The sequence below is a fragment of the Neovison vison genome, chromosome 2 (assembly GCF_020171115.1).
Source record: "Neovison vison isolate M4711 chromosome 2, ASM_NN_V1, whole genome shotgun sequence".
Taxonomy (NCBI): Eukaryota; Metazoa; Chordata; class Mammalia; order Carnivora; family Mustelidae; genus Neogale; species Neogale vison.
This window is the reverse complement of record NC_058092.1, coordinates 76,092,339-76,113,614: the sequence shown is the minus strand read 5'-3', so window position 1 is coordinate 76,113,614 and position 21,276 is coordinate 76,092,339. Positions and strand designations below refer to the sequence as shown.

Below are 21,276 nucleotides of genomic sequence, written 5' to 3'. Positions count from 1 at the left end.
TTTTATGTTTCATTAACTTTTTAAAAAAAAAAAGATTTTATTTATTTATTTGACACAGAGAAAGAGAGAGAGATCACAAGTAGGCCGAGAGGCAGGCACAGAGAGAGGGAAGGGAAGCAGGCTCCCTGCTGAGCATAGAGCCCAGACTTGGGGCTCGATCCCAGGGTCCTGGGATCATGACCTGAACCAAAAGCAGAGAGGCTTTAACCCACTGAGTCACCCAGGAGCCCTCTTATTAACTTTAACAGCAATTTTTTCCCTGAAATTTGAACAACTGCTTATATTTTTATTTTGCATTAGATATACAAATTACATAGCTGGCCTTGCTACATAAGGTCATAGACTATACATGACTGTTTTAGTAATGGTATTTCAAGGTGGTTGTATTAATTTACACCACATTAGAAGGGGACAAAGTTCCCATTGTATTAGCTTGTGGGCACTTGATATTATCAGTCTTTAATTTTAGATATTCTGATGGGTGTTTTACATTTCCTAGGTGATCAGTGAGATTGAGAACCATTTCATATGTACATTGACCAATGGGTATTTTCCTTTGTGAACAGTCTATTTAAGAGAACCATTTTTCACTGATTTGTTTGTATTTTCTTATCAGTTAGTAGGCTTCTTCATATATTCTCCATGTGTACTCTTACAGCTTCTGGGTTGAAAATATCTCCTCTCACTTTTTTTATTACCTTAATAGAGTCTTTTTATGAACTTAAATTCATAATTTTAATCTGGTCCAATTCATTAATCTTTTCCTTTATGGTTTTTGCTTTTTGGGGCCTCCTTAAGATATTTTTCCCTATCCCGAAATCCTGATATTCTCCCATGATTTCTTCTAAAAGCCTTTTATTTTTCCTTTCACATATAAGTTTACAACCCACCTAGGATTGGTTTTTGTTTATAGTGTGAGGCAGAGGTAATGTTCCATTTTTTTTTAAATTTTATTTATTTATTTATTTGACAGAGAGAGAGAGATCACAAATAGGCAGAGAGGCAGGCCGAGAGAGAGAGGAGGAAGCAGGCTCCCTGTTCAGCAGGCACCCGTTCCATTTTTTTTTTTTTCCACATCACTATCTAATTAATCCTGCACCAGCCTTTCTCTCATGCCACCTTTAAAAAAAATGTTTTATTGGGGTACCTGGGTGGCTCAGTGGGTTAAGCCTCTGCCTTCAGCTCAGGTCATGATCTCAGCCTGGGATTGAGCCCCGCATTGAGCTCTCTGCTCAGCAGGGAGTCTGCTTCCTCCACCCCCTGCCTGCCTCTCTGCCTGCTTGTGATCTCTCTCTGTCCAGTATAAATAAAATCTCTCTAAAAAAAAAAAAACAAAAACAAAAACAAGGGTGCCTGGGTGGCTCAGTGGGTTAAACTGCTGCCTTCAGCTCAGGCCATGATTTCAGGGTCCTGGGATCGAGTCCTGCTTTGGGCTCCCTGCTTAACAGGGAGCCTGCTTCCCTCTCTCTCTCTCTCTGCCTGCCTCTCCGTCTACTGTGATCTCTCTCTGTCAAATAAATAAATAAAATCTTAAAAAATGTTTTATTGAAGAGTAACTGACATATAATATTGTATTAGTTTCAGGTGTACAACTTAGTTTATTGATGTTTATATACATTACAAAATGTTGGCCACAAGGAGTATAGTTACCATTTGTCACCATAGAAAGTTGTTACAATATTATTAACTCTATTCCCTATGTTGTACACAACATCCCCAAGTTTTAATTCATTTTGTAAGTGAATGTTTTGCCTTTTAATCCCCTTCAGTTATTTTGTCCAAATGGGTGGTATTACTTTTTTGAACAAAACAAGGGTCCATGTATATGTGAGTCTGCTTTCTGTGCACTCTGATTTGGTCCATTGTTCTATTTGTCTCTTCTTGTTTCAATAGCACCTTACTAAGATGTCTTAGTTATATCTGTATCTCTATATCTGATAAAGCAGGTCCTCCTGGCTCTTCTTCCAAAGTGTCTCAGCTACTCTTAGCCTTTTGTATTCTTTGTTTTTAAAGTTTATTTATTTACTTGCTTATATATAAAAAATTCTATTTATTATTTCTTTGACAGAGAGAAAGAGAGAGACAGAGCAAGCACAAGCAGGAGGAGCAGCAGACAGAGGGAGAGGGAGAAGCAGACTCCCCTTGAGCAGGGAGCCCAATGTGGGTCTCAATCCCGGGACCCTGAGATCATGACCTGAGTGGAAGGCAGACGCTTAACCAACTGAGCCACCAAGGTGACCCTATTTATTTATTTTTAGTAATCTCTACATCCAATATGAGACTCAAACTCATGATCCTGAGATCAAGAGTTGTATGCCTATCTGAGTGAAACAGCCAGGCACCCTGGCCCTTTATGTTCTGATCTAAATCTTAGAATCTGTGTGAAAATTAACATACATATACAAATCTGCTGTGATTTTTGTTGAGATTGCAATTACTACATAGAGCCCTGTGAGGCTATGATTTTTACAATTTTGAGGCTTTCAATTTCCAAATATACTATATATGATATTATTTGGTTTCTCTCTGTTTTATAATTTTCTATGTAGATATCTTGAATATCAAAAAAATTAAGCTTATTACTAGATATATGATGTTAATATCAATATAAGTAACATCTTCTTAACTTTTAGCTTTCACAGCTATATATCTGTCAAATAGTATAAATAGAAATATAATTAATTTTTGTAATATTGACTTCGTGTATGTGACCTATAATTTTTAAATTTTATGTATATTTTTATGCCATTTGCAAATAATGACAGATTCCTAATTATTTTGCTTCTTTTTCTTCATTTATTTTACTGCCTAGAATCTCCAAATATGTGGAATAGAAATGGTTATATTGGAGGATCCCCTACTGGCATTGTATTATTTCTATTCTTGAAAGATCCACTAATGGCATTGAATCATTAGGTATGGTGTTTTCTGTAGTTGTTTTATATGTACTCTTCAGAAATTAAAAGACCTTCTCCTTACAGTTTGCTATATTAGTTATGAGTGAGTATTGAAATTTCTGCATTTCTGAGATAATAATATGACTTTCTGATTTTCTTAATGTGAAAGGTTATATCAATTGATTTAAAAATTAATTGAATAAAGATTTTTTCTTTCTTTGAATAATTTCAAATTAGTTGTGAATCATTATTCCTTTTATATATCGTTGTATTCATTTTGCTCTTGTTTTGTTTGGGACATTTGCATCAATGATCATCATCAATAAGAAAGATTTACACTTTTATTTTCCTGTAGTGGATTTGGTAGAATTTTTTTTTTTTTTTTTTTGCAATCCTTTGGGCCTAGAGATTTTCTTATGGTAAGTATTTTAATTATTCAGTTCCTTTAATTGTTACAGTACCATTTAGGTTTTACTATTTCTTCTCTTGTAAGTGCTAGAAAGTTTTATTTTCTGAAGAAATGAAGTTATTTACATCTTAATTTTCAAGTTTATTTGAATACTATTACTTTTCATAATATTCTCTTACAATATTTCTAATGTCTTTCTTTTTTAAAAAAGATTTATTTATTTACTTGACAGAGAGAGAGACATGTCTTTCTGACCCATACTGATTTCATCTTGTAAATAACCAATATTATTTATTTTATACTTTCTCCCTTTTTCCTGGTCAGGCTTACCAGGGATTAATCAGTACTTTCATACATTTCAAATAATAAGTTTCAGGCATTGTTTATCTTCTTTGCTAATTGCTTATTTTTCTGTTTTGTCAGTTGCTCTTATATTTTTTCCCCTGTAATTTTTTTAATTTAATTTGCTATTCTTTTTCTGAGTTTTGTAATTGAGCTTAACTCACTGATTTTTTTTACCTTTTTCTCTTTATAACATACGAATTTTAAAAAAATTTTTATTTGTTTATTTATTTATTTGACAGAGAAAGAGAGAGGGAAAGAGGGACCTCATAAGCAGGGGGAGCAGAAGGCAAAGGGAGAAGCAGACTCCCCACTGAGCAGGGAGCCCGATGCAGGATCTGGTCCCAGGATCCTGGGATCATGGCCTGAGCTGAAGACAGATGCTCAATGGACTGAGCCCCTAGTTGTCCCAAGAATTTGCATCTTAAGGCAAAGGTGTTTGGCTTTAGTTATATCCTAAAAGTTTTCATATTGACTGTTTTTGTTATTATTCTGTTCAAAATATTTTGTAATTTTCATTTCATTTTCCTTATTGGCTTAAAGGTTATTTATAAAGTATACTTTTAAATTTCCAAATTTTCACTTTATCTTTGCAATATTGATTTCCAGCTTAATTCCACTGTGATGGGATAATATGCTCTGTATGATTGCAACTTTTTAAATTTGTGAAGTATTTTATGGCCCAGCAAGTGTTCAAAAAAAGGATATCTGTAGCTGTTTGGTGCAGGGTTTCACAATACTAATGACTTATCAGTTAAGTCATTATTATTGTGTTGTTCAAAGCTTCTCTAGACTTACTAATATTTTTGTCTGATTGTTCTAATAATGAGTGAGGCATGGTAAAATTTCCCACTACACTTACAGAATTATGTATTTCTCTTTGAAATTTGATTTTTTTTTAAAAGATTTTATTTATTTATTTGAGAGAGAGAGACAGTGAGAGAGAGCATGAGCGAGGAGAAGGTCAGAGAGCGAAGCAGACTCCCCATGGAGCTGGGAGCCCGATGTGGGACTCGATCCCGGCACTCCAGGATCACGCCCTGAGCCGAAGGCAGTCGTCCAACCAACTGAGCCACCCAGGCGTCCCTGAAATTTGATTTTTTGTTTTATATCATTTAAAGCTGTGTTATTATTAGATACATACAGATTTAGAATTATTGTAATTTCTCTACCATTAAATGGCTCTCTTTATCTGTAGAAATTTTTTTTCTCTTGAAGCCTAATTTCTGATATTAATATAGCTATACTGGCTTTATTTTAGATAGAGTTTCTATGACATATCATTTTTCCATCATTTTAATTTCAACTCTTTATTCTTATATTTTTAAATGTATCAGAAGAACAGAACATTTGAACTGCATTTATAGTCTCTCACTATTTAAATGTCATTTTGTTGTGATTTTTATTTTCTATATAATTTAAACTCAGAGATAATATTTCAAACTTTTACATTTTTAGTTGTGCTAAAACATACATAACATAAAATTTACCATCTCACATTTAAAAGATTTATTTATTTTATTATTATTATTTTTAAAAAGATGTTATTTGTTCATTTGAAAGAGAGAGGGAGAGAGAGCACAAGCAGGGGGAGAGGCTGAGGAAGAGGGAGAAGCAGGCTCTCCACTGAGCAGGCAGCCTGACATGGGGATTGATCCCAGGACCTGGAGATCATGACCAGAGCCGAAGGCAGATGCTTAAACATTTGAGTCACCCAGGTGCCCAATTTTTTTTTAAATTTTAAAGATTTTTGTATTTATTTGAGAGAGAAAGTATGGGGGGGATGATGAGGGAGAAAAAAATCTCAAGCAGATGCGGTGGGGCTTCATCTCACCACCGTGAAATCAGGACCTGAGCTGACACCAAGACACAGTTGCTCAACCAGCTAAGTCATCCAGGTGCCCCTCATCTCACTCACTTTTAAGCATACAGGTTCGTGGTATCGAGTGGGAATTTCTCATTCATTATCTCTCAGATATTACTTCTGCCTCATTCTCTCATGTTATTTTTTCCCCTGAAAATCAAGAACATGTTAAATGTCACCGTATCCTCTCTATCCCTTATATAATTTACTATATTTTTCATCTTTTGTCTCTCTGTGATTTATTCTGGCTTTTTTCTTTTCTTTTAAAATTACTTTTATTAACATATAATGTATTATTTGCCCCAGGGTTACAGGTCTGTGAATCATCAAGCTTACACATTTCACAGCACTCACCATAGCACATACCCTCCCCAATGTCCATAACCCCACCATCCTCTCCACCCCGACCAACCCTCAGTTTGTTTTGTGAGATTGAGTCTTTTTTGATTTGTCTCCCTCCTGATCCCATCTTGTTTCATTTTTTCCTTCCCAACCCCCCACACTTCCCACCCTGTCTCTCAAATTCCTCATATCAGAGAGATCATATAATTGTCTTTCTCTGATTGACATATTTCACTCAGCATAATAAATACCCTCTAGTTCCATCCATGTGATTGCAAAAGGCAAGATTTCATTTCTTTTGATGGCTTCATAGTACTCCATTGTGTGTGTGTGTGTATACTGCCTCTTCTTTATCCATTCATCTGTTGATGGACATCTAGGTTCTTTCCATAGTTTGGCTATTGTGGACATTGCTGCTATAAACATTCGGGTGCACATGCCCCTCGGATCATTACGTTTGTATCTTTATGGTAACTACCCAGTAGTGCATTTGCTGGGTTATAGGGTAGCTCTATTTTCAACTTTTTGAGGAACCTCCATGCTGTTTTCCAGATTGGCTACACCAGCTTGCATTCCCACCAACAGCGTAGGAGGCTTCCCCTTTCTCTGCATCTTCTCCAGTGTCTGTCGTTTCCTGACTTGTTAATTTTAGCCATTCTGACTGATGTGAGGTGGTATCTCATTGTGGTTTTCATTTGTATTTCCCTGATGCCAAATGATGTGGAGCATTTTTTCATGTGTCTGTTGGCCATCTGGAGGTCTTCTTTGCAGAAATGTCTGTTCATGTCCTCTGCCTATTTCTTGATTGGATTATTTGTTCTTTGGGTATTGAGTTTGATAAGTTCTTTATAGATTTTGGATACTAGCCCTTTATCTGATATGTTGTTTGCAAATATCTTCTCCCATTTTGTTAATTGTCTTTTGGTTTTGTTGACTGCTTCCTTTGCTGTGCAAAAGCTTTTGATTTTGATGATGTTCCACTAGTTCATTTTTGCCCTTGCTTCCCTTGTCTTTGGCGATGTGTCTAGGAAGAAGTGGGTGTGCCTTTGTTCTCCTCAAGGATTTTAATGGATTCCTATCTCATATTGAGTTCTTTTATCTATTTTGAGTCTATTTTTAGGTGTGGTGTAAAGAAATGGTCCAGTTTCATTCTTCTGCATGTGGCTTTCCAATTTTCCCAACACCATTTGTTGAGACATTTTTCCATTGGACATTTTTCCTTCTTTGTGGGAGATTATTTGACCATAGAGTTGAGGATCTATTTCTGGGCTTTCTGTTCTGTTCCATTGATGTATGTGTCTGTTTATGTGCCAGTACAGTACTGTCTTGATGATGACAGTTTTGTAATAGAGCTTGAAGTTGGAATTGTGATGCCACCAACTTTGGCTTTCTTTTTCATTCCTCTGGTTATTCGAGGTCTTTTCTGGTTCCTTATAAATTTTAGGATTATTTGTTGAATTTCTTTGAAAAAACTGGATGGTATTTTGATAGGGATTGCATCGAATGTGTAGGCTGCATAGACATTTTCACAATATTTTTTCTTCCAATCTATGAGCATGGAATGGTCTCTCATTTCTTTTCTTTTATTTTTTTCTTAAAGATTTTATTTATTTGACAGACAGAAATCACAAGTAGGCAGAGAGGCAAGCAGAGAGAGAGGGGGGATGCAGGCTCCCTGCCAAGCAGAGAGCCCGATGTGGAGCTCGATCCCAGGACCCTGGGATCATGACCTGAGCCGAAGGCAGAGGCACAGTTTCTCATTTCTTTGTATCTTCCTCAATTTCTTTCATTAGTACTTTATAGTTTTCTGAGCACAGATTCTTTGGTTACGTTTATTCCTAGTTATCTTATTGTTTTGAGTACAATTGTAAATGGGATCAACTCCTTAATTTTTCTTTCTTCTGTCTTGCTATTGGTGTGTAGAAATGCAGCTGATTTCTGCGCAGTGATTTTATATCCTGACACTTTACTGAATTTCTATACAAGTTCTAGCAGATTTGGAGTGGAGTCTTTGGGGTTTTCCATATATAGTATCATATCATCCGCAAAGAGTGTAATTTGACTTCTTTACTGACTTGGATGCCTTTTATTTCTTTTTGTTGTCTGATTGCCAAGGCTAGGACTTCTAGTACTATGTTGAATAGCAGTGGTGACAGTGGACATCCCTGCTGTGTTCCTGACCTTAGTGGAAAAGCTCAGTTTTTCCCCATTGAGAATGATATTGGCTATGGGTTTTTCACAAATGGCTTTGATGATATTGAGGAATGTATCCTCTATCCCTACATTTTGAAGAGTTTTAATCAGGAAAGGAAGCTGTACTTTGTCAAATGCTTTTTCAGCATCTATTGAGTATCATATGGTTCTTGTTCTTTTCCTTAATTAATGTATTGTATCACATTGATTGATTTGTGGTTGTTGAACCAACCTTGCAGCCCAGGAATAAATCCCACTTGGTCATGGTGAATAATCCTTTTAATGTACTGTTGGATCCTATTGGCTAGTATTTTGGTGAGAATTTTCACATCTGTGTTCATCAAGGATATTGGTCTGCAGTTCTCTCTTTTGATGGGATCTTTGTCTGGTTTTGGGATCAAGATCATGCTGGACTCATAAAATGAGTTTGGCAGTTTTCCTTCCATTTCTGTTTTTTGGAACAGTTTCCGGAAACTAGGTATTAATTATTCTTTAAACGTTTGGTAGAATTCCCCTGGGAAGCCGTCTGGCCCTCAGCTCTTGTTTGTTTGGAGATTTTTGATGTCTGCTTCATTCTATTTACTGGGTGTGGGTCTGTTTAGGTTTTCTATTTCTTCCTGGTTCAGTTGTGATAGTTTATCTGTCTCTAAGAATGCATCCATTTCTTCCAGATTTTCTAATTTGCTGGCAAATAGTTGCTCATAATATGTTCTTATAATTGTTTGTATTTCTTTGGTGTTAGTTGTGATCCCTCCTCTATCATTCATGATTTTATTTTTTGAATCCTTTCTCTTTTCTTTTTGATAAGTCTGGCCAGGTGCTTATCAATCTTATTAATTCTTTCAAAGAACCAGCTCCTATTTTCGTTGATTTGTTCTACTGTTCTTTGGTTTCTATTTCATTGATTTCTGCTCTGATCTTTATGATTTCTCTGCTCTTTTGGGTTTAGGCTTCTTTTGCTGTTCTTTCTCCAGCTCCTTTAAATATAGGGTTAGGGTGTGTACTTCAGACCTTTCTTGTGGTTCTTGAGAAAGGCTTGCATGGTAATATACTTTCCTCTCAGAACTACCTTTGCTGTGTCCCAAAGATTTTGAACAGTGTGTTTTCATTTTCATTTGTTTCCATGAATTTTTTCTATTCTTCTTTGATTTCCTGGTTGACCCATTCATTCTTTAGAAGGATGCTCTTTAGCCTCCATGTTTGAGTTCTTTCCAACTTTCTTCTTGTGATTGAGTTCTAGCTTCAGAGCATTGTGGTCTGAAAATATGCAGGGAATGATCCCAGTCTTTTGGTACCAGTTGAGACCTGATTTGTGACTCAGGATGTGATCTATTCTGAAGAATGTTCCATGTGCACTTGAGAAGAATGTGTATTCTGTTGCTTTGCAATGGGATGTTCTGAATATATCTGTGATGTCCATCTGTCCCAGTGTGTCATTTAAGGCCTTTATTTCCTTGTTGATCTTTTGCTTGGATGATCTGTCCATTTCAGTAAGGGTCGTGTTAAAGTCTCCCCCACTATTATTGTATTATTGTTGATGTGTTTCTTTGATTTTGTTATTAATTGACTTATATAATTGGCTGCTCCCAAGTTAGGGGTATAGATATTTAAAATTGTTAGATCTTTCTTGTTGGACAGACTCTTTGAGTATGATATAATGTCCTTCCTCATCTCTTATTATAGTCTTTGGCTTAACATATAATTTATCTGTTATAAGGATTGCCACTCCAACTTTCTTTTGATGTCCATTCACATGGTATATTTTTTCCACCCCCTCACTTAAAATCTGGAGGTGTCTTTGGGTCTAAGATGAGTTTCTTGCAGAGAGCATATTGATGGGTTTTTCCCCCCCATTCTGATATCTTGTGTCTTTTGATTGAGGCATTTAGCCTATTTACATTCAGGGTAACTATTGAAAGGTATGAAGTTAGTGCAATACAGTGTAATACAGGTAGTGCAATACAGGTAATACAGTGTATTACCTGTAAGGTGACTGTTACTGTATATTTTCTTTCTGGTTCCTTTCTGGTCTACTTCTTTTAGGCTCTCTATTTGCTTAGAAGACCCCTTTCAATATTTTCTGTAGGGCTGATTTGGTGTCTCCTTCTATTTTCAATGATAGCCTAGCTGGATATAGTATTCTTGGCTGCATGTTTTTCTCGTTCAGTGCTCTGGATATATCATGCCAGTTCTTTCTGGCCTGTCAGGTCTCTGTGGATAAGTCTGCTTCCAATCTAATATTTATACCATTGTATATTAAAGACTTCTTGTCCTGAGTTGCTTCCAGGATTTCAATCTTTGTTGCTAAGGCTTGTATGTTTTCCTATTAGATGATGGGGTGTTGACATATTTTTATTGATTTTGAGGGGTATTCTCTGTGCCTCCTGGATTTTGATGCTTGTTCCCTTTGCTGTATTAGGGAAATTGTCTGGTATAATTCATATACCTTCTGCTCCTCTCTCTCTTTCTTCTTCTTCTGGGATCCCAATTATTCTAATATTGTTTCATCTTATGGTACCACTTATCTCTTGAATTCCCCCATCATGGTTCAGTAGTTGTTTGTCTCTCTTTTGCTCAGCTTCTCTATTCTCCATCATTTGGTCTTCCATATCACTAATTCACTCTTCTGCCTCATTTATCCTAGTAGTAAGAGCCTCCATTTTTTATTGCACCTCATTAATAGCTTTTCTGATTTCAAATTGGTTAGATTTTAGTTCTTTTATTTCTTCAAAAAGGGATTTTATTTCTCCAGAAAGGGATTCTCAAATATCTTCTATGTGTTTTTCGAGCCCAGTTAGCCTTGATAATCATCATTCTGAACTCTAGTTCTGACATATTACCAATGTCTGTATTGATTAGATCCCTAGCTGTTGGTACTGCCTCTTGTTTTGTTTTTTGCCAAGCAAGGAGCCCGATGTGGGACTCGATCCCAGGACACTGGGATCATGACACGAGCTGAAAGCAGCTGCTTAACCAACTGAGCCACCCAGGCATCCCTGTGGTGAGTTTTTCCACCTTGTCATTTTCTCTAGATATGAATATAGGAATGGGAGAATAAAATACTAAAAAGTTGGCAAAGACCTCAGAAAAATATATGCTAACCAAATCAGAAGGGACCTAAAACCATTGGGAGAAGAAAGAGGGGAAAAATAAAAATAAAAATAAATAAAAAAACTGTATCTATATTAGACTGGTGAATAGAACAGAGCCACCCACTTCGTTTTGGGTGTATTCTGGTCTCTTAGAAGAAACTATCTCCCAAAATTTTGAAGAAAGAGAAAGTTACATATATACAAAAATAAGGGAAAACATGATGAAGGGATGGAATATGACTGTAAAGATGAAAATTCTAAAAAGTTTCTAAAAAAGGAATTGATAAGATAAATTGGTTGAAAAAAGAAAAAACAAACAAACAAACACAGAAGACTAAAGAATGTGACCAGACTGGAAACTAGAACAAAGCCATATGCTAGATTTAGGGTGTATTTTGATCTATTAGAAGAAATTGTATCCCAAAATTTTAAAGGAAAAAAAAACCCTACATGTGTATAAAAAATAAAGTTAAATACAAAGAAGGGATAAAATATTAGTCATATTTTAAAAAGATTTTTAAAAAAAAGGTATTGTTGGGATAAAATAGAAAAATGTTAAAAGAGGAAAGAGGAAAAGTTAAAAATAGAATAAGAAAAAATAAAATAAAAATAATTTTACTTTGTAAGACTAAAGGATCATGGGGGGAAATGCCATGAATTCTATGTGTTGCTTTCCCCTAGCTCTGGAGTTTGCAGTTCTCTTTGATCAGCGAACTTGGTCTTGGCTGGATGTTCTTGCTGATCTTCTGGGGGAGGGGCCCATTGCAGTGATTTTCAAGTGTCTTTGCCTGAGGCAGAATTGCACCACCCTTGCCAGGGGCCAGGCTAAGTCATCTGCTCAGGTTCACTCCCAGGAACTTTTGTTCCCTGAACACTCTCTGTACAGCTTTGGAGGATGCGAATAGAAATGGCAGCCTCCCAAACTCTGGCCCAGAGGATCCAAGTGCTCAGGCCCCACTCCTCAGTGCACCCTCAGAGAAAAGCAGTCAATCTCTCCCATCTCCCTGGTCTCTGGCTGTGCTCTGTGTTCACCTGGCCTGTGACCAAGCATTTCTATCTCTGGTGCATGGCACCATTTGGAGTCTCCAAACCCAGCTAATTCCTGCTGTGCAATCCCATGCTGCTCCCCCTGGAGGAGGAAGGAGGGGGGTCTCTCTGGATCTGCCACTTGTTTGGTCCCTGCTTGAAGAACAGTGGCCCAATTTTGCCTTGGATCACAGTTTAAGGTAACCCCAAGCTAAGAGCCTCTCCTCAGCTCCAGCTCCAGCTCTGTAGCCAGCTTCCATACTTTGATACCTGGGAGCTCTGCCATACTCAGACACCCCTGGTCTTTCTGTGACCCTGTGGGTCCTGAGACCACACTGTCCCTGTGAGGGTTCCACCCCCACTTAGCCTCTGGAGCAAAGTCCCTCAGTAAAGTGGGCTTCTCAAAGTTCTGATTTTGTGCTCCACTGCTCCACCACTTGCCAGGATCTGGCCCCTCCCCTCACAGTCTATCTTCCCATCATTTCGGATTCACTTCTCTGCATGTCCTACCTTCCAGAAAGTGGTCGATTTTCTGTTCCTAGAATTGCTGCTCTTCTTCTCTTCTATCTCCTGTTGAAATTATAGGTGTTTGGAATGTTTTGATAACTAGCTGAACTTCTGGGACCTAATGCTGTTTCAGTCTGCTACTCTTCTGCCATCTTGCTTCCTCCTTCCTATTCTGGCTTTTTTCTTATGATCTATTGTCATTACCACAAATATGTCTTCAGCAGTAATATAGGGCATTCTAATATTTCCCCAATTCACCCACTGAGTTCTTAATTTCAGTGATTTTATTTTTTTTAAATTCTATAATTTCCATGTGATTCTTTTTTCCTTTTATAATAGTTTTTTATTGTGGCAAAATATACACAACATACAATTTACCATTTTAATCATTATTCAGGCATACAGTTCATTGGCATGGAGTATATTCACACTGCTGTGCTATGATCACCACCATCCACTTCTAGGACTTTGACAAATTCCCAAACTGAAACTCATACCCACTAAAAAATGACTCCTTATTCTGCCTTTTGGTGGCCCCGGGTAACCACCATTCCACTTCCTGTCTCTGGCTTTGACTACTATAGTTATCTCATATAAGTGGAATCTCACAATCTTTGTCCTTTTGTGACTGGTTTATTTCATTCAGCATGATGTCTTCAGGGTTCACCCCTGTTGTATCATCTGGAAGAATTTCCTCCCTCTTTTAAGATTCATTAAAAAAAAAAAGCTTTCTAGTTTTTGGAAAACTCAATATTTTAAGAAATTTTTTTAACTATGTTAACCATAACTCATAAAAAGTATATATCTGGTCATTCATTATTTGTATTGCCTGTGGACTTATTTTTCTTGTTTGGTGTTTCTTTAACTTGCTTCATCATATGGCTTGTAAATTTTGATTGAGTATTGGACATTGAAAATTGTGTTATAAGATTATAGAGATTGTTAGATGTTTAGGATGATGTCATAGTCTTCTAGAGAGGATTAATGTTTGCAAACCCAGATATGTAATCAAAATTCATGTATTTGGAGTTGAACATCCATCCTGGAAGGGCCTGCCCCTTCCAGATAATATCTTATTTGTATGGCAGCATCTTTTGAGATTCTAGTAAAAAGCTAATGGGTTATCAGGATCTTCAATGCTTGGCAGGTCCCAAACACTAATTCCTGCTAACCATGTGAATTTGTTTACATCCTGGCCCAGTTTCTCGGCCTCTTACTTGTCACAGTTGGAGTTGGCAGGTATCCCTAGGAGAAAAGCAGCTCCAATTGCTTGGTTCAACCATCTGGGTTTCTTCTTCCAGAATTTGGCCACCTAGGTTTTCTTTACTTTTTTATGCTTTGATGCCCTGAGACACGTTTGGATATTTTTTTCTCACTTCTTTTAGCTGTTCTATGGCAAAGGGTGGATCTGATTCCTTTGTCATTGTAAGAAGTGGAAGATAAGTCTAGTGTGCTTTACTCTTTCACTCAATGTCCACAATATGCTATACTCTGCATAAAGTAACACATTTTTTAAAAGATTTTATTTATTTATTTGACAGAGACCACAAGTAGGCAGAGAGGCAGGCAGAGAGAGAAGTGGGTTCCCTGGAAGCAGAGAGCCTGATGCGAAGCTTGATCCCAGGACCCCAAGACCACAACCCGAGCTGAAGGCAGAGGTCTAGCCACTGAGCCACCCAGGTACCTCTAAAGTAACACATCTTTATAATTAAACACACAATTCCGATCTTGAATAAAAGAAGATGATGTGAACAAATTAATGAGGTTTCACGTTTTGCTCCTATGGAAAATATTTTATTTGTGTAGCTAAAGGCCTCTGGCATTCTTAGAACACTTTGTATATACATGCATTTTATTTGTACAGCTATGTTTATGTTGTTTCTGTTCTACTTGTAGTTGAAAGCTTGACACAAATGCCATTTCTACCATGAAACCTTTTTTGATATCTCAATGCAAAGTAGTGGCTTCCTCTTTAGGACTTTCATATTAATTTGTATAGCTGTAAAACTACACTGTAACACTCTATCTTTTATTGTCACTGTGCAATTTAGCTCTTAGGAAGTAGAAATAGTCTTACCCAAATATATACATCTAAGATAGTATTTTATATATAAAGGGAACTTAATATATATTTGCTGAATGGCAAATATATATTATTTGTGGACTGGCTCTGTTGGTAGAGTTTGGGACTCTTGATCTCACGGTCATGAGTTCAAGCCCTATGTTGGGCAGGAAGCCTAATTAATTAATTAATTAATTAATAAGTAAATGGAGCAATGAATGAATTAATAAGGATGTGAGAGTGCCATGAAGAGAACGTTGATTGGAATAGGAAGAGCTATGTTTATGTGCCATCTCTGACTTGGGTATGTGTTTTAAATGTCTTCTCAGGATCTATACTTGTGTAGAATGAATGTCTATCTCAGGGAGTTTTGAGGCTTAAAGACATAAATTTATCTTGATGTGCAGTGCGAAACAATATACAAATATAAAGTGGCCATTTATAGTTATAATACATGTGGGAAGGGGAAAACATATGCCTATAAAGCCATTAAATATCTTTGGAAGACATACAAGACACTCGAGGCAAGGGAACAGGGTGGTGGGGAGACAGGATAGAAATTTGACTTTGGACACTACACCTATTTGAATTTTGAATCCTATGGATATTTTAACTATTAAAAATAAAATAAATAGGATTTAGGAAAAATATAATGTACTGTAACTGTTTTGTGTCAGAGTATTTGGTCAGCAACAACACTTCTCGTGCTGATTACAGTGACTGAGAGTCTTAACGAAAACTAGTTTTATAGCTAGAAGTTTAAACAATTTGTGAATTAGTTACTTTGATTTACTCATTTATTAGTGAGTTCTTACTCTTAATATGTGTACTCTAGCTCAGAGCCTGGACCATCCGCTGATTATTTCTTAAATTCATGATATAGTTTAGGTTTGTTAGATTACTCTGTAACTAGATTTTCTGGCATGTAAACTTCCTTGTCAGTTAATATAATTTAGAAAGGTTTCCTGAATACCCTTCTACCAATGGAGACATCTCTTGGGGCATCCAGCAGGGAAGGGCAGCTAATCAGTCCTTGGTGAGGGATCCTGTCTTCTGGGCTGGACTCGCAGCATTGATAGGGATGCATGTGATGTACTGAGAGAGGACGGGGTCTTCAGTCCCCTTTATCAACCATCAAATCTGGTGATAAATGTAGTGACACAAGCGCCAGACAGAGGGTCTTTACCTCCAGAATTTCCAGAGAGCTGTTCAGAGTCCACTTTTCAGTCATTCACAGTATTTCCTAATACCCAGAAACCTTGCCTAGCCTTTGGTTTTGTCTGGGTTCTGGCCATCTCCAATGTCATGAGATGACCAGTGAAGACAGATTGGGATCTGAAATCCCATCCGAGAAAATACTGCTCTCGTTACAGAGTTCCTGTTGAGCTTCAGTGGAAGAGGGACTGAAACTAGGGCCTACTTTGAGGATGAGCTCTGGAGCTCATTCATCTATATCTTTCCTAACTTGGTGGGAATTAAAAAAAAAAATTGACTTTGTCTCCAGCTATTGAAAGATGATTTCTGACATCTTTTAAACTTCTTTTATTCCCCTTTTCAAACTCTGTAGCTTCATTAAATTTAATTTATTCTGTTTTAAACTAAATAAACTGAAAAAGTCTTTGGGAAGAATACTTTCTATTTATAATTTGTTTGGACATCCCAGTTTCTTAATGATATCTCTCAAAATACTCAGGATTTTTGTCTTAACCTTTCAAAATCTGTTATATTTCCCTTAAGAAATAAATGGGATGTTTGCCTGGGGCCCTGTTATTTCCAAATTTGAACATCAAAAATAAGTCAGTAGAGGCATTATATTAACAAAAGATTCACAATCTCCACTAAGCTGCAAGGAAGAAGAATTTGTTATTTAGCTTCAGCTTGATTAAAAAAAAGAACAAGTCATTCACATTCATAACTTTTGGTTCTGTTGCTCAATGTAAAACATAATATGAATGAATTTCCTAGGTATTTCAGTTACATATTGCTTATAATTTGGGGTGGTTTGTTACACAGCAAGAAGTAACTAAAACAACAGGAGTAACAACTATTCATTTTCTCATGATTCTGCATTTGGGGCAGGGCTCAGTGGGGATGGCTTCTCTTTGTTCATATGGGGTTGGCTGGGGTGGTTCAATTGAAAATGGGACATTTACAAGCTTTACCTGCAAGTCTGGTGCCTCACCTGGGGAGGCTGGATCAGCTGGAGATTGGCTGGGTTTCTGTTTTTTCTTCAAAATCTATTACCCAGGGTTTCTCTCTATATACATGGGTCTATGTATCTATTTATTGGTCTATCAATCATCTCTCTATTTACCTATTCATCATCCCATTCTTCCATGCACCCACCTATCCACCCAGTGCCTCTCTAATATGGTGGTTGAACATTTTATATGGCTGCTACCTTCCAAGAGAATAAACTCATGTAATTAGGCATATAGAAAATCACATTAGAGACCTTTTTCCACTTTGCGGATTGACACACATGATACAAAACTAGAATAAAGTGATTTGATCTATTTTTTCTTTCATTGTTATTTAAAAATATAAACCTAGGGTCACATGGGTGGCTCAGTCAGGTGACTGACTCAACTTTGGCTCAGGTCATGATCTCAGAGTTGTGAGATCGAAGCACCCATGCCGCCATATCCCAGCAAGAAGCCTGCTTGAGATTTTTTGCCCCTCTGCTCCTACCCCTGCACGTGTGTGCTCTCTTCGCCTCCCTCAAACAAAATATATTTATATATGTATATGTATATGTGTATATATACATATATATACACATAACAGTTAAACACCTAGCTTCTAGCCAACAAGAAATAACTTGAGACATTATAGGATGTTATTAACACTAAGCACATGAAGATTCAATCCTGATTCTCAGGATTGTTTCACTAAAGTAGGGAATTATACTCGATCTGAAAATACCATGCTGTATTTTCCCAAATGAACAGAAATATGCCCTGCATTTTAGATAGCAAAAAATAACCCCAGAGACTGTCACTCAAATTAAGAATGTATACACCATTTGTCATTATAAAGAAGTATCCAAAACAATTTCTCATTCTCAATTACTTCTTTTTGACCTACAGGTTACTTACAATACATGAATATTTTTCTAGTTACCTTTTATTTTTTTATTACTAGCTTAATTTCTTGTGGCCAAATATACAGTCTGTGATTTCAATAACTTGACATTTGTTTGAGGATTGATTTTGATGCTCTATTATTCATAAAATCATGGAAATATTATAACTTTGCCATGAAATAAACATTTATTATTGTGAAGAACCCTCTTTATATCCTTTCTTTTCTCTGGTCCACCTTCTTCTCCTTTTGTAGACTATATATCCATTGCTTACGACAAAGCAAAAGAAGGTGCCTCTTTACTTACAAAAAAATTAACACAGTTATTCTGAAAGAAAATGTAATGGTTAACAAGAACCAAGTCAATCTCATAAAAAAATCCAGATATGTCTCAATTGAGTCCATATGATGAGTACAGTCATGTTGTAGGAACTTACAGATAGGACTGTTTTGCCTTGACAACATGGCTTTTGGTGGTTGATGATGTGTCTGCTAATCACACAGTATCTTCATTTACCAAGATAATGGGAAAAACTACTTTGTGTGATCTGTCCTACAAAACAATTTTCTGTTACTTTGGTTTTGGTTTTACCATCTCATGCAGGTTCAGTGTTATACTGGACTTCATTCTTGGAGCATGGATTTTTCCTTGGCACTGAAATGCAGTGACATGAAATTGTGTTTTCAATATCAGTTAATGGACCATAACCCTAGATGCTGTTATTGATTATCTGAGCATTGACTAGGATTGTCTTTCTGGACAGCTACTGATTAATGGCTCTTCTCTTAGCAAACACATATTTAGTGAGCCTGCAGCCTGTGCTAGGCATTACAGAATGATATTTTATAGAGAGGTATTTAGTTCCTGATGTGTCATGATCGTTCTGTCTAAACTTTCAAGAAAGAAGGGCTAAACCAGATGACAGAAATGAACACTACTCAGGGGAAGTTGAAACACTCCTGTTGTTTATATATTCTTAAGAGCTTGTAAAATACTTTCTCAGACTTCTATAATCCTCAGGATGGCTTTGGGGACAGGTATTATAATTGAGATCTTACAGTAGTAGGAACTGAAGTTCAGAGATATTAAGTGACTTATCTCAAAGTCCCTTTAGTGGGGCATCATGAAAGGGGCAACATGTAAGAGAAACTCAAATCCAAGGCCTGCCATGTCTGCCATTTCCTAGCTCTGTGACATCAGACAGGTTTCTTAAAACCATCTGAGCTGGGGCATCTTGGTGGCTCAGTGCGTTAAGCCTCTGCCTTCCGCTCAGGTCATGATCTCAGGGTCCTGGGATTGAGCCCCGCATCTGGCTCTTTGCTAGCAGGGAGTTTGCTTTCTCCTCTCCTCTGCCTGCCTCTCTGCCTACTTGTGATCTCTCTCTATCAAATAAATAAATAAAATCTTTAAAAAAACCCATCTGAGCTGGTTTCCTCATCTTCCCTGGTTCTGTCACAGAATTGCAGCTATGATTGAATGAACAGATGGGTGTGGAAATGTCTATTTACATCCTGAAAAATGTGTGAGTGTTAGTTTCATTATATACCTTTGGGGAGGAGATGGGAGATAGCATGGTGTGGTGGACTACCACACTGGAGGTCAGACACAATTGGTTCTAACTAACATTGCTGCATGAATTGGAGTATGTTACTTGAACTCTCTGGGTCTCTGTTTCCTCTGTTGTGAAATGTGTATCATACCATGACGGTGTGGAGCTGTAAATATGGACCAAGGGGTCCAAGGTGAAGTGCAGAGAACAGCTCCAGGCTCTTAGGAGGAACCAGCTTAACATGCAGGCTCCTCTCTCTGGCCCCAGCCTGGCTCAGTTTTCTGAGAAAGCACTGAATATTCTAGCATGGAAGAGCTGTAACAGATTGTGTGGGTCCTTGCATGGAGAAGGAATCTGAGACCCAGAGAGGTGAACTGATTTACCCAAGTCACAGAGCTAATGGCAGAGTTGGAAGTTGAACCTAATTCTGATTTCAACTCCAACTACCTTTTTCTTTTCTTTTTACAATATTACAGTAATCTCCATAATAGTATTATTTGTACCTGTCCTCACCTTGTGGAAGTGATTTTTATTAAGAATCTACATATATGCGCAGATAGCATTGCTGGAGCACTTGAGTCCAACCTGAACTGCTCGGCTTCATGCATAACCAAGTTTGGACTTTAAGCACAGAAACATTTCTTATTGTATCTTGGGCTAGTCTCTGTAACAAAACCACGGGGAATATGTTGTCTCTGAGCCTGATGTTTAAACTTGTGCTCTCTTGGAAACAAGTCACACACTTTTAAGGTCTGTATTTAATTTGACTCCATGTTCCATGTTGCTATTCCTCCAGACACTTAGGCATGTCAACTGAAAGATGTAGTGGAAATAGCCCAGCACTGAAGCACGAGGAGATCCAGCTACTGGTTCCACATCCAGTATCAACTAGTTGCTCAACCTTGTTGGAAACATATCTACTACTTGGCTGACAGCTCTAAAGATCTTAAAGTGAGTCTGAAATATTTCTAACTGAATTAGTTGCCTTTTGCTGCTATAAAAAATCACCATGAAGTTGGTGGCTTTAAATTTATTTTACACGAATTTATTTTCTTATAATTCTGCAAGTCAGAAGTCTGAAATGGGTCCTTTGAGGCTAAAATCTGGGTGTTGGTTCCCTCTGGATGGTCACAGGAGAATCCATTTCCTTGATAGTTTCCCTTGACCCCGGGGTCATAACCTGAGGCAAAGGGAGACACTTAACTGACTGAACCACCCAGGTGTCCCACTACCATTTATTTCTGAATTTCGTTGAGCACTAGTGGAGTTGAATGTAAGTTTATATACTTGCTGGTTTTCAGGTTTCTCCTGTCTATAGATGATAATTATAAATTATATACATATACATACACATATTCATATGGACATAAATTCTTTGCTCATTTCTTTCTTTTTTATTTTTGGCTTAACTAGATTTTTGTTGTTATTTGTTAATATACTGGTGTCCCCTGAATGTTCGAAATGCCATTTCTTTGTTGGGGTTAGATATTTCAAATTCGTTGTCCAAATCTGTATCCTTTTCTTAACTTTGACTTATGTGCTAGAAATACTCAGATGTAGATAGGTTGGTTACTGATGCTATAACTACCTTTGCCCAATCACTTGTATTTTAATAAGTTCTGTGGATGACAAGAAACTCAATAATTTCCCTCCTTATGGCATATGACTTTGGGGTCTTATTAAAAATTTCCTCACCACCCCAAGATAACAAAGATGTTCTCCTATGTTTCCTTCTATTATCTTTATACATCCCTTCCTACTCTTAGTTCCTTAAAGCTTTCAAGCTCAATTTTGTGTATGATATGAGGTAGAGATCCAACTTAGTTATTTCCCATCCAATGGCTAGTTTTCTTAATACCATCTCACAAGCCACACATCCTTTCTCTACTTATTTGTGGGCATATCCAT

At 37.1% G+C, this 21,276-nt stretch overlaps 1 long non-coding RNA gene across 2 annotated transcripts in view; it reads left to right on the top strand.

Moving 5' to 3' along the window:
• The first annotated feature begins 2,816 nt into the window (after window positions 1–2,816).
• Window positions 2,817–21,276, top strand: part of LOC122898758 — a 28,271-nt gene continuing 9,811 nt past the window's right edge. The window contains exons 1-2 of one of the 2 annotated variants that reach the window (XR_006383048.1): window positions 2,817–2,916; window positions 20,165–20,319. This is a non-coding gene — a long non-coding RNA (uncharacterized LOC122898758). Of the gene's footprint in view, window positions 2,917–14,312; window positions 14,353–20,164; window positions 20,320–21,276 lie in introns of those variants that run through there. The other variant, XR_006383049.1, reaches the window with a different exon arrangement.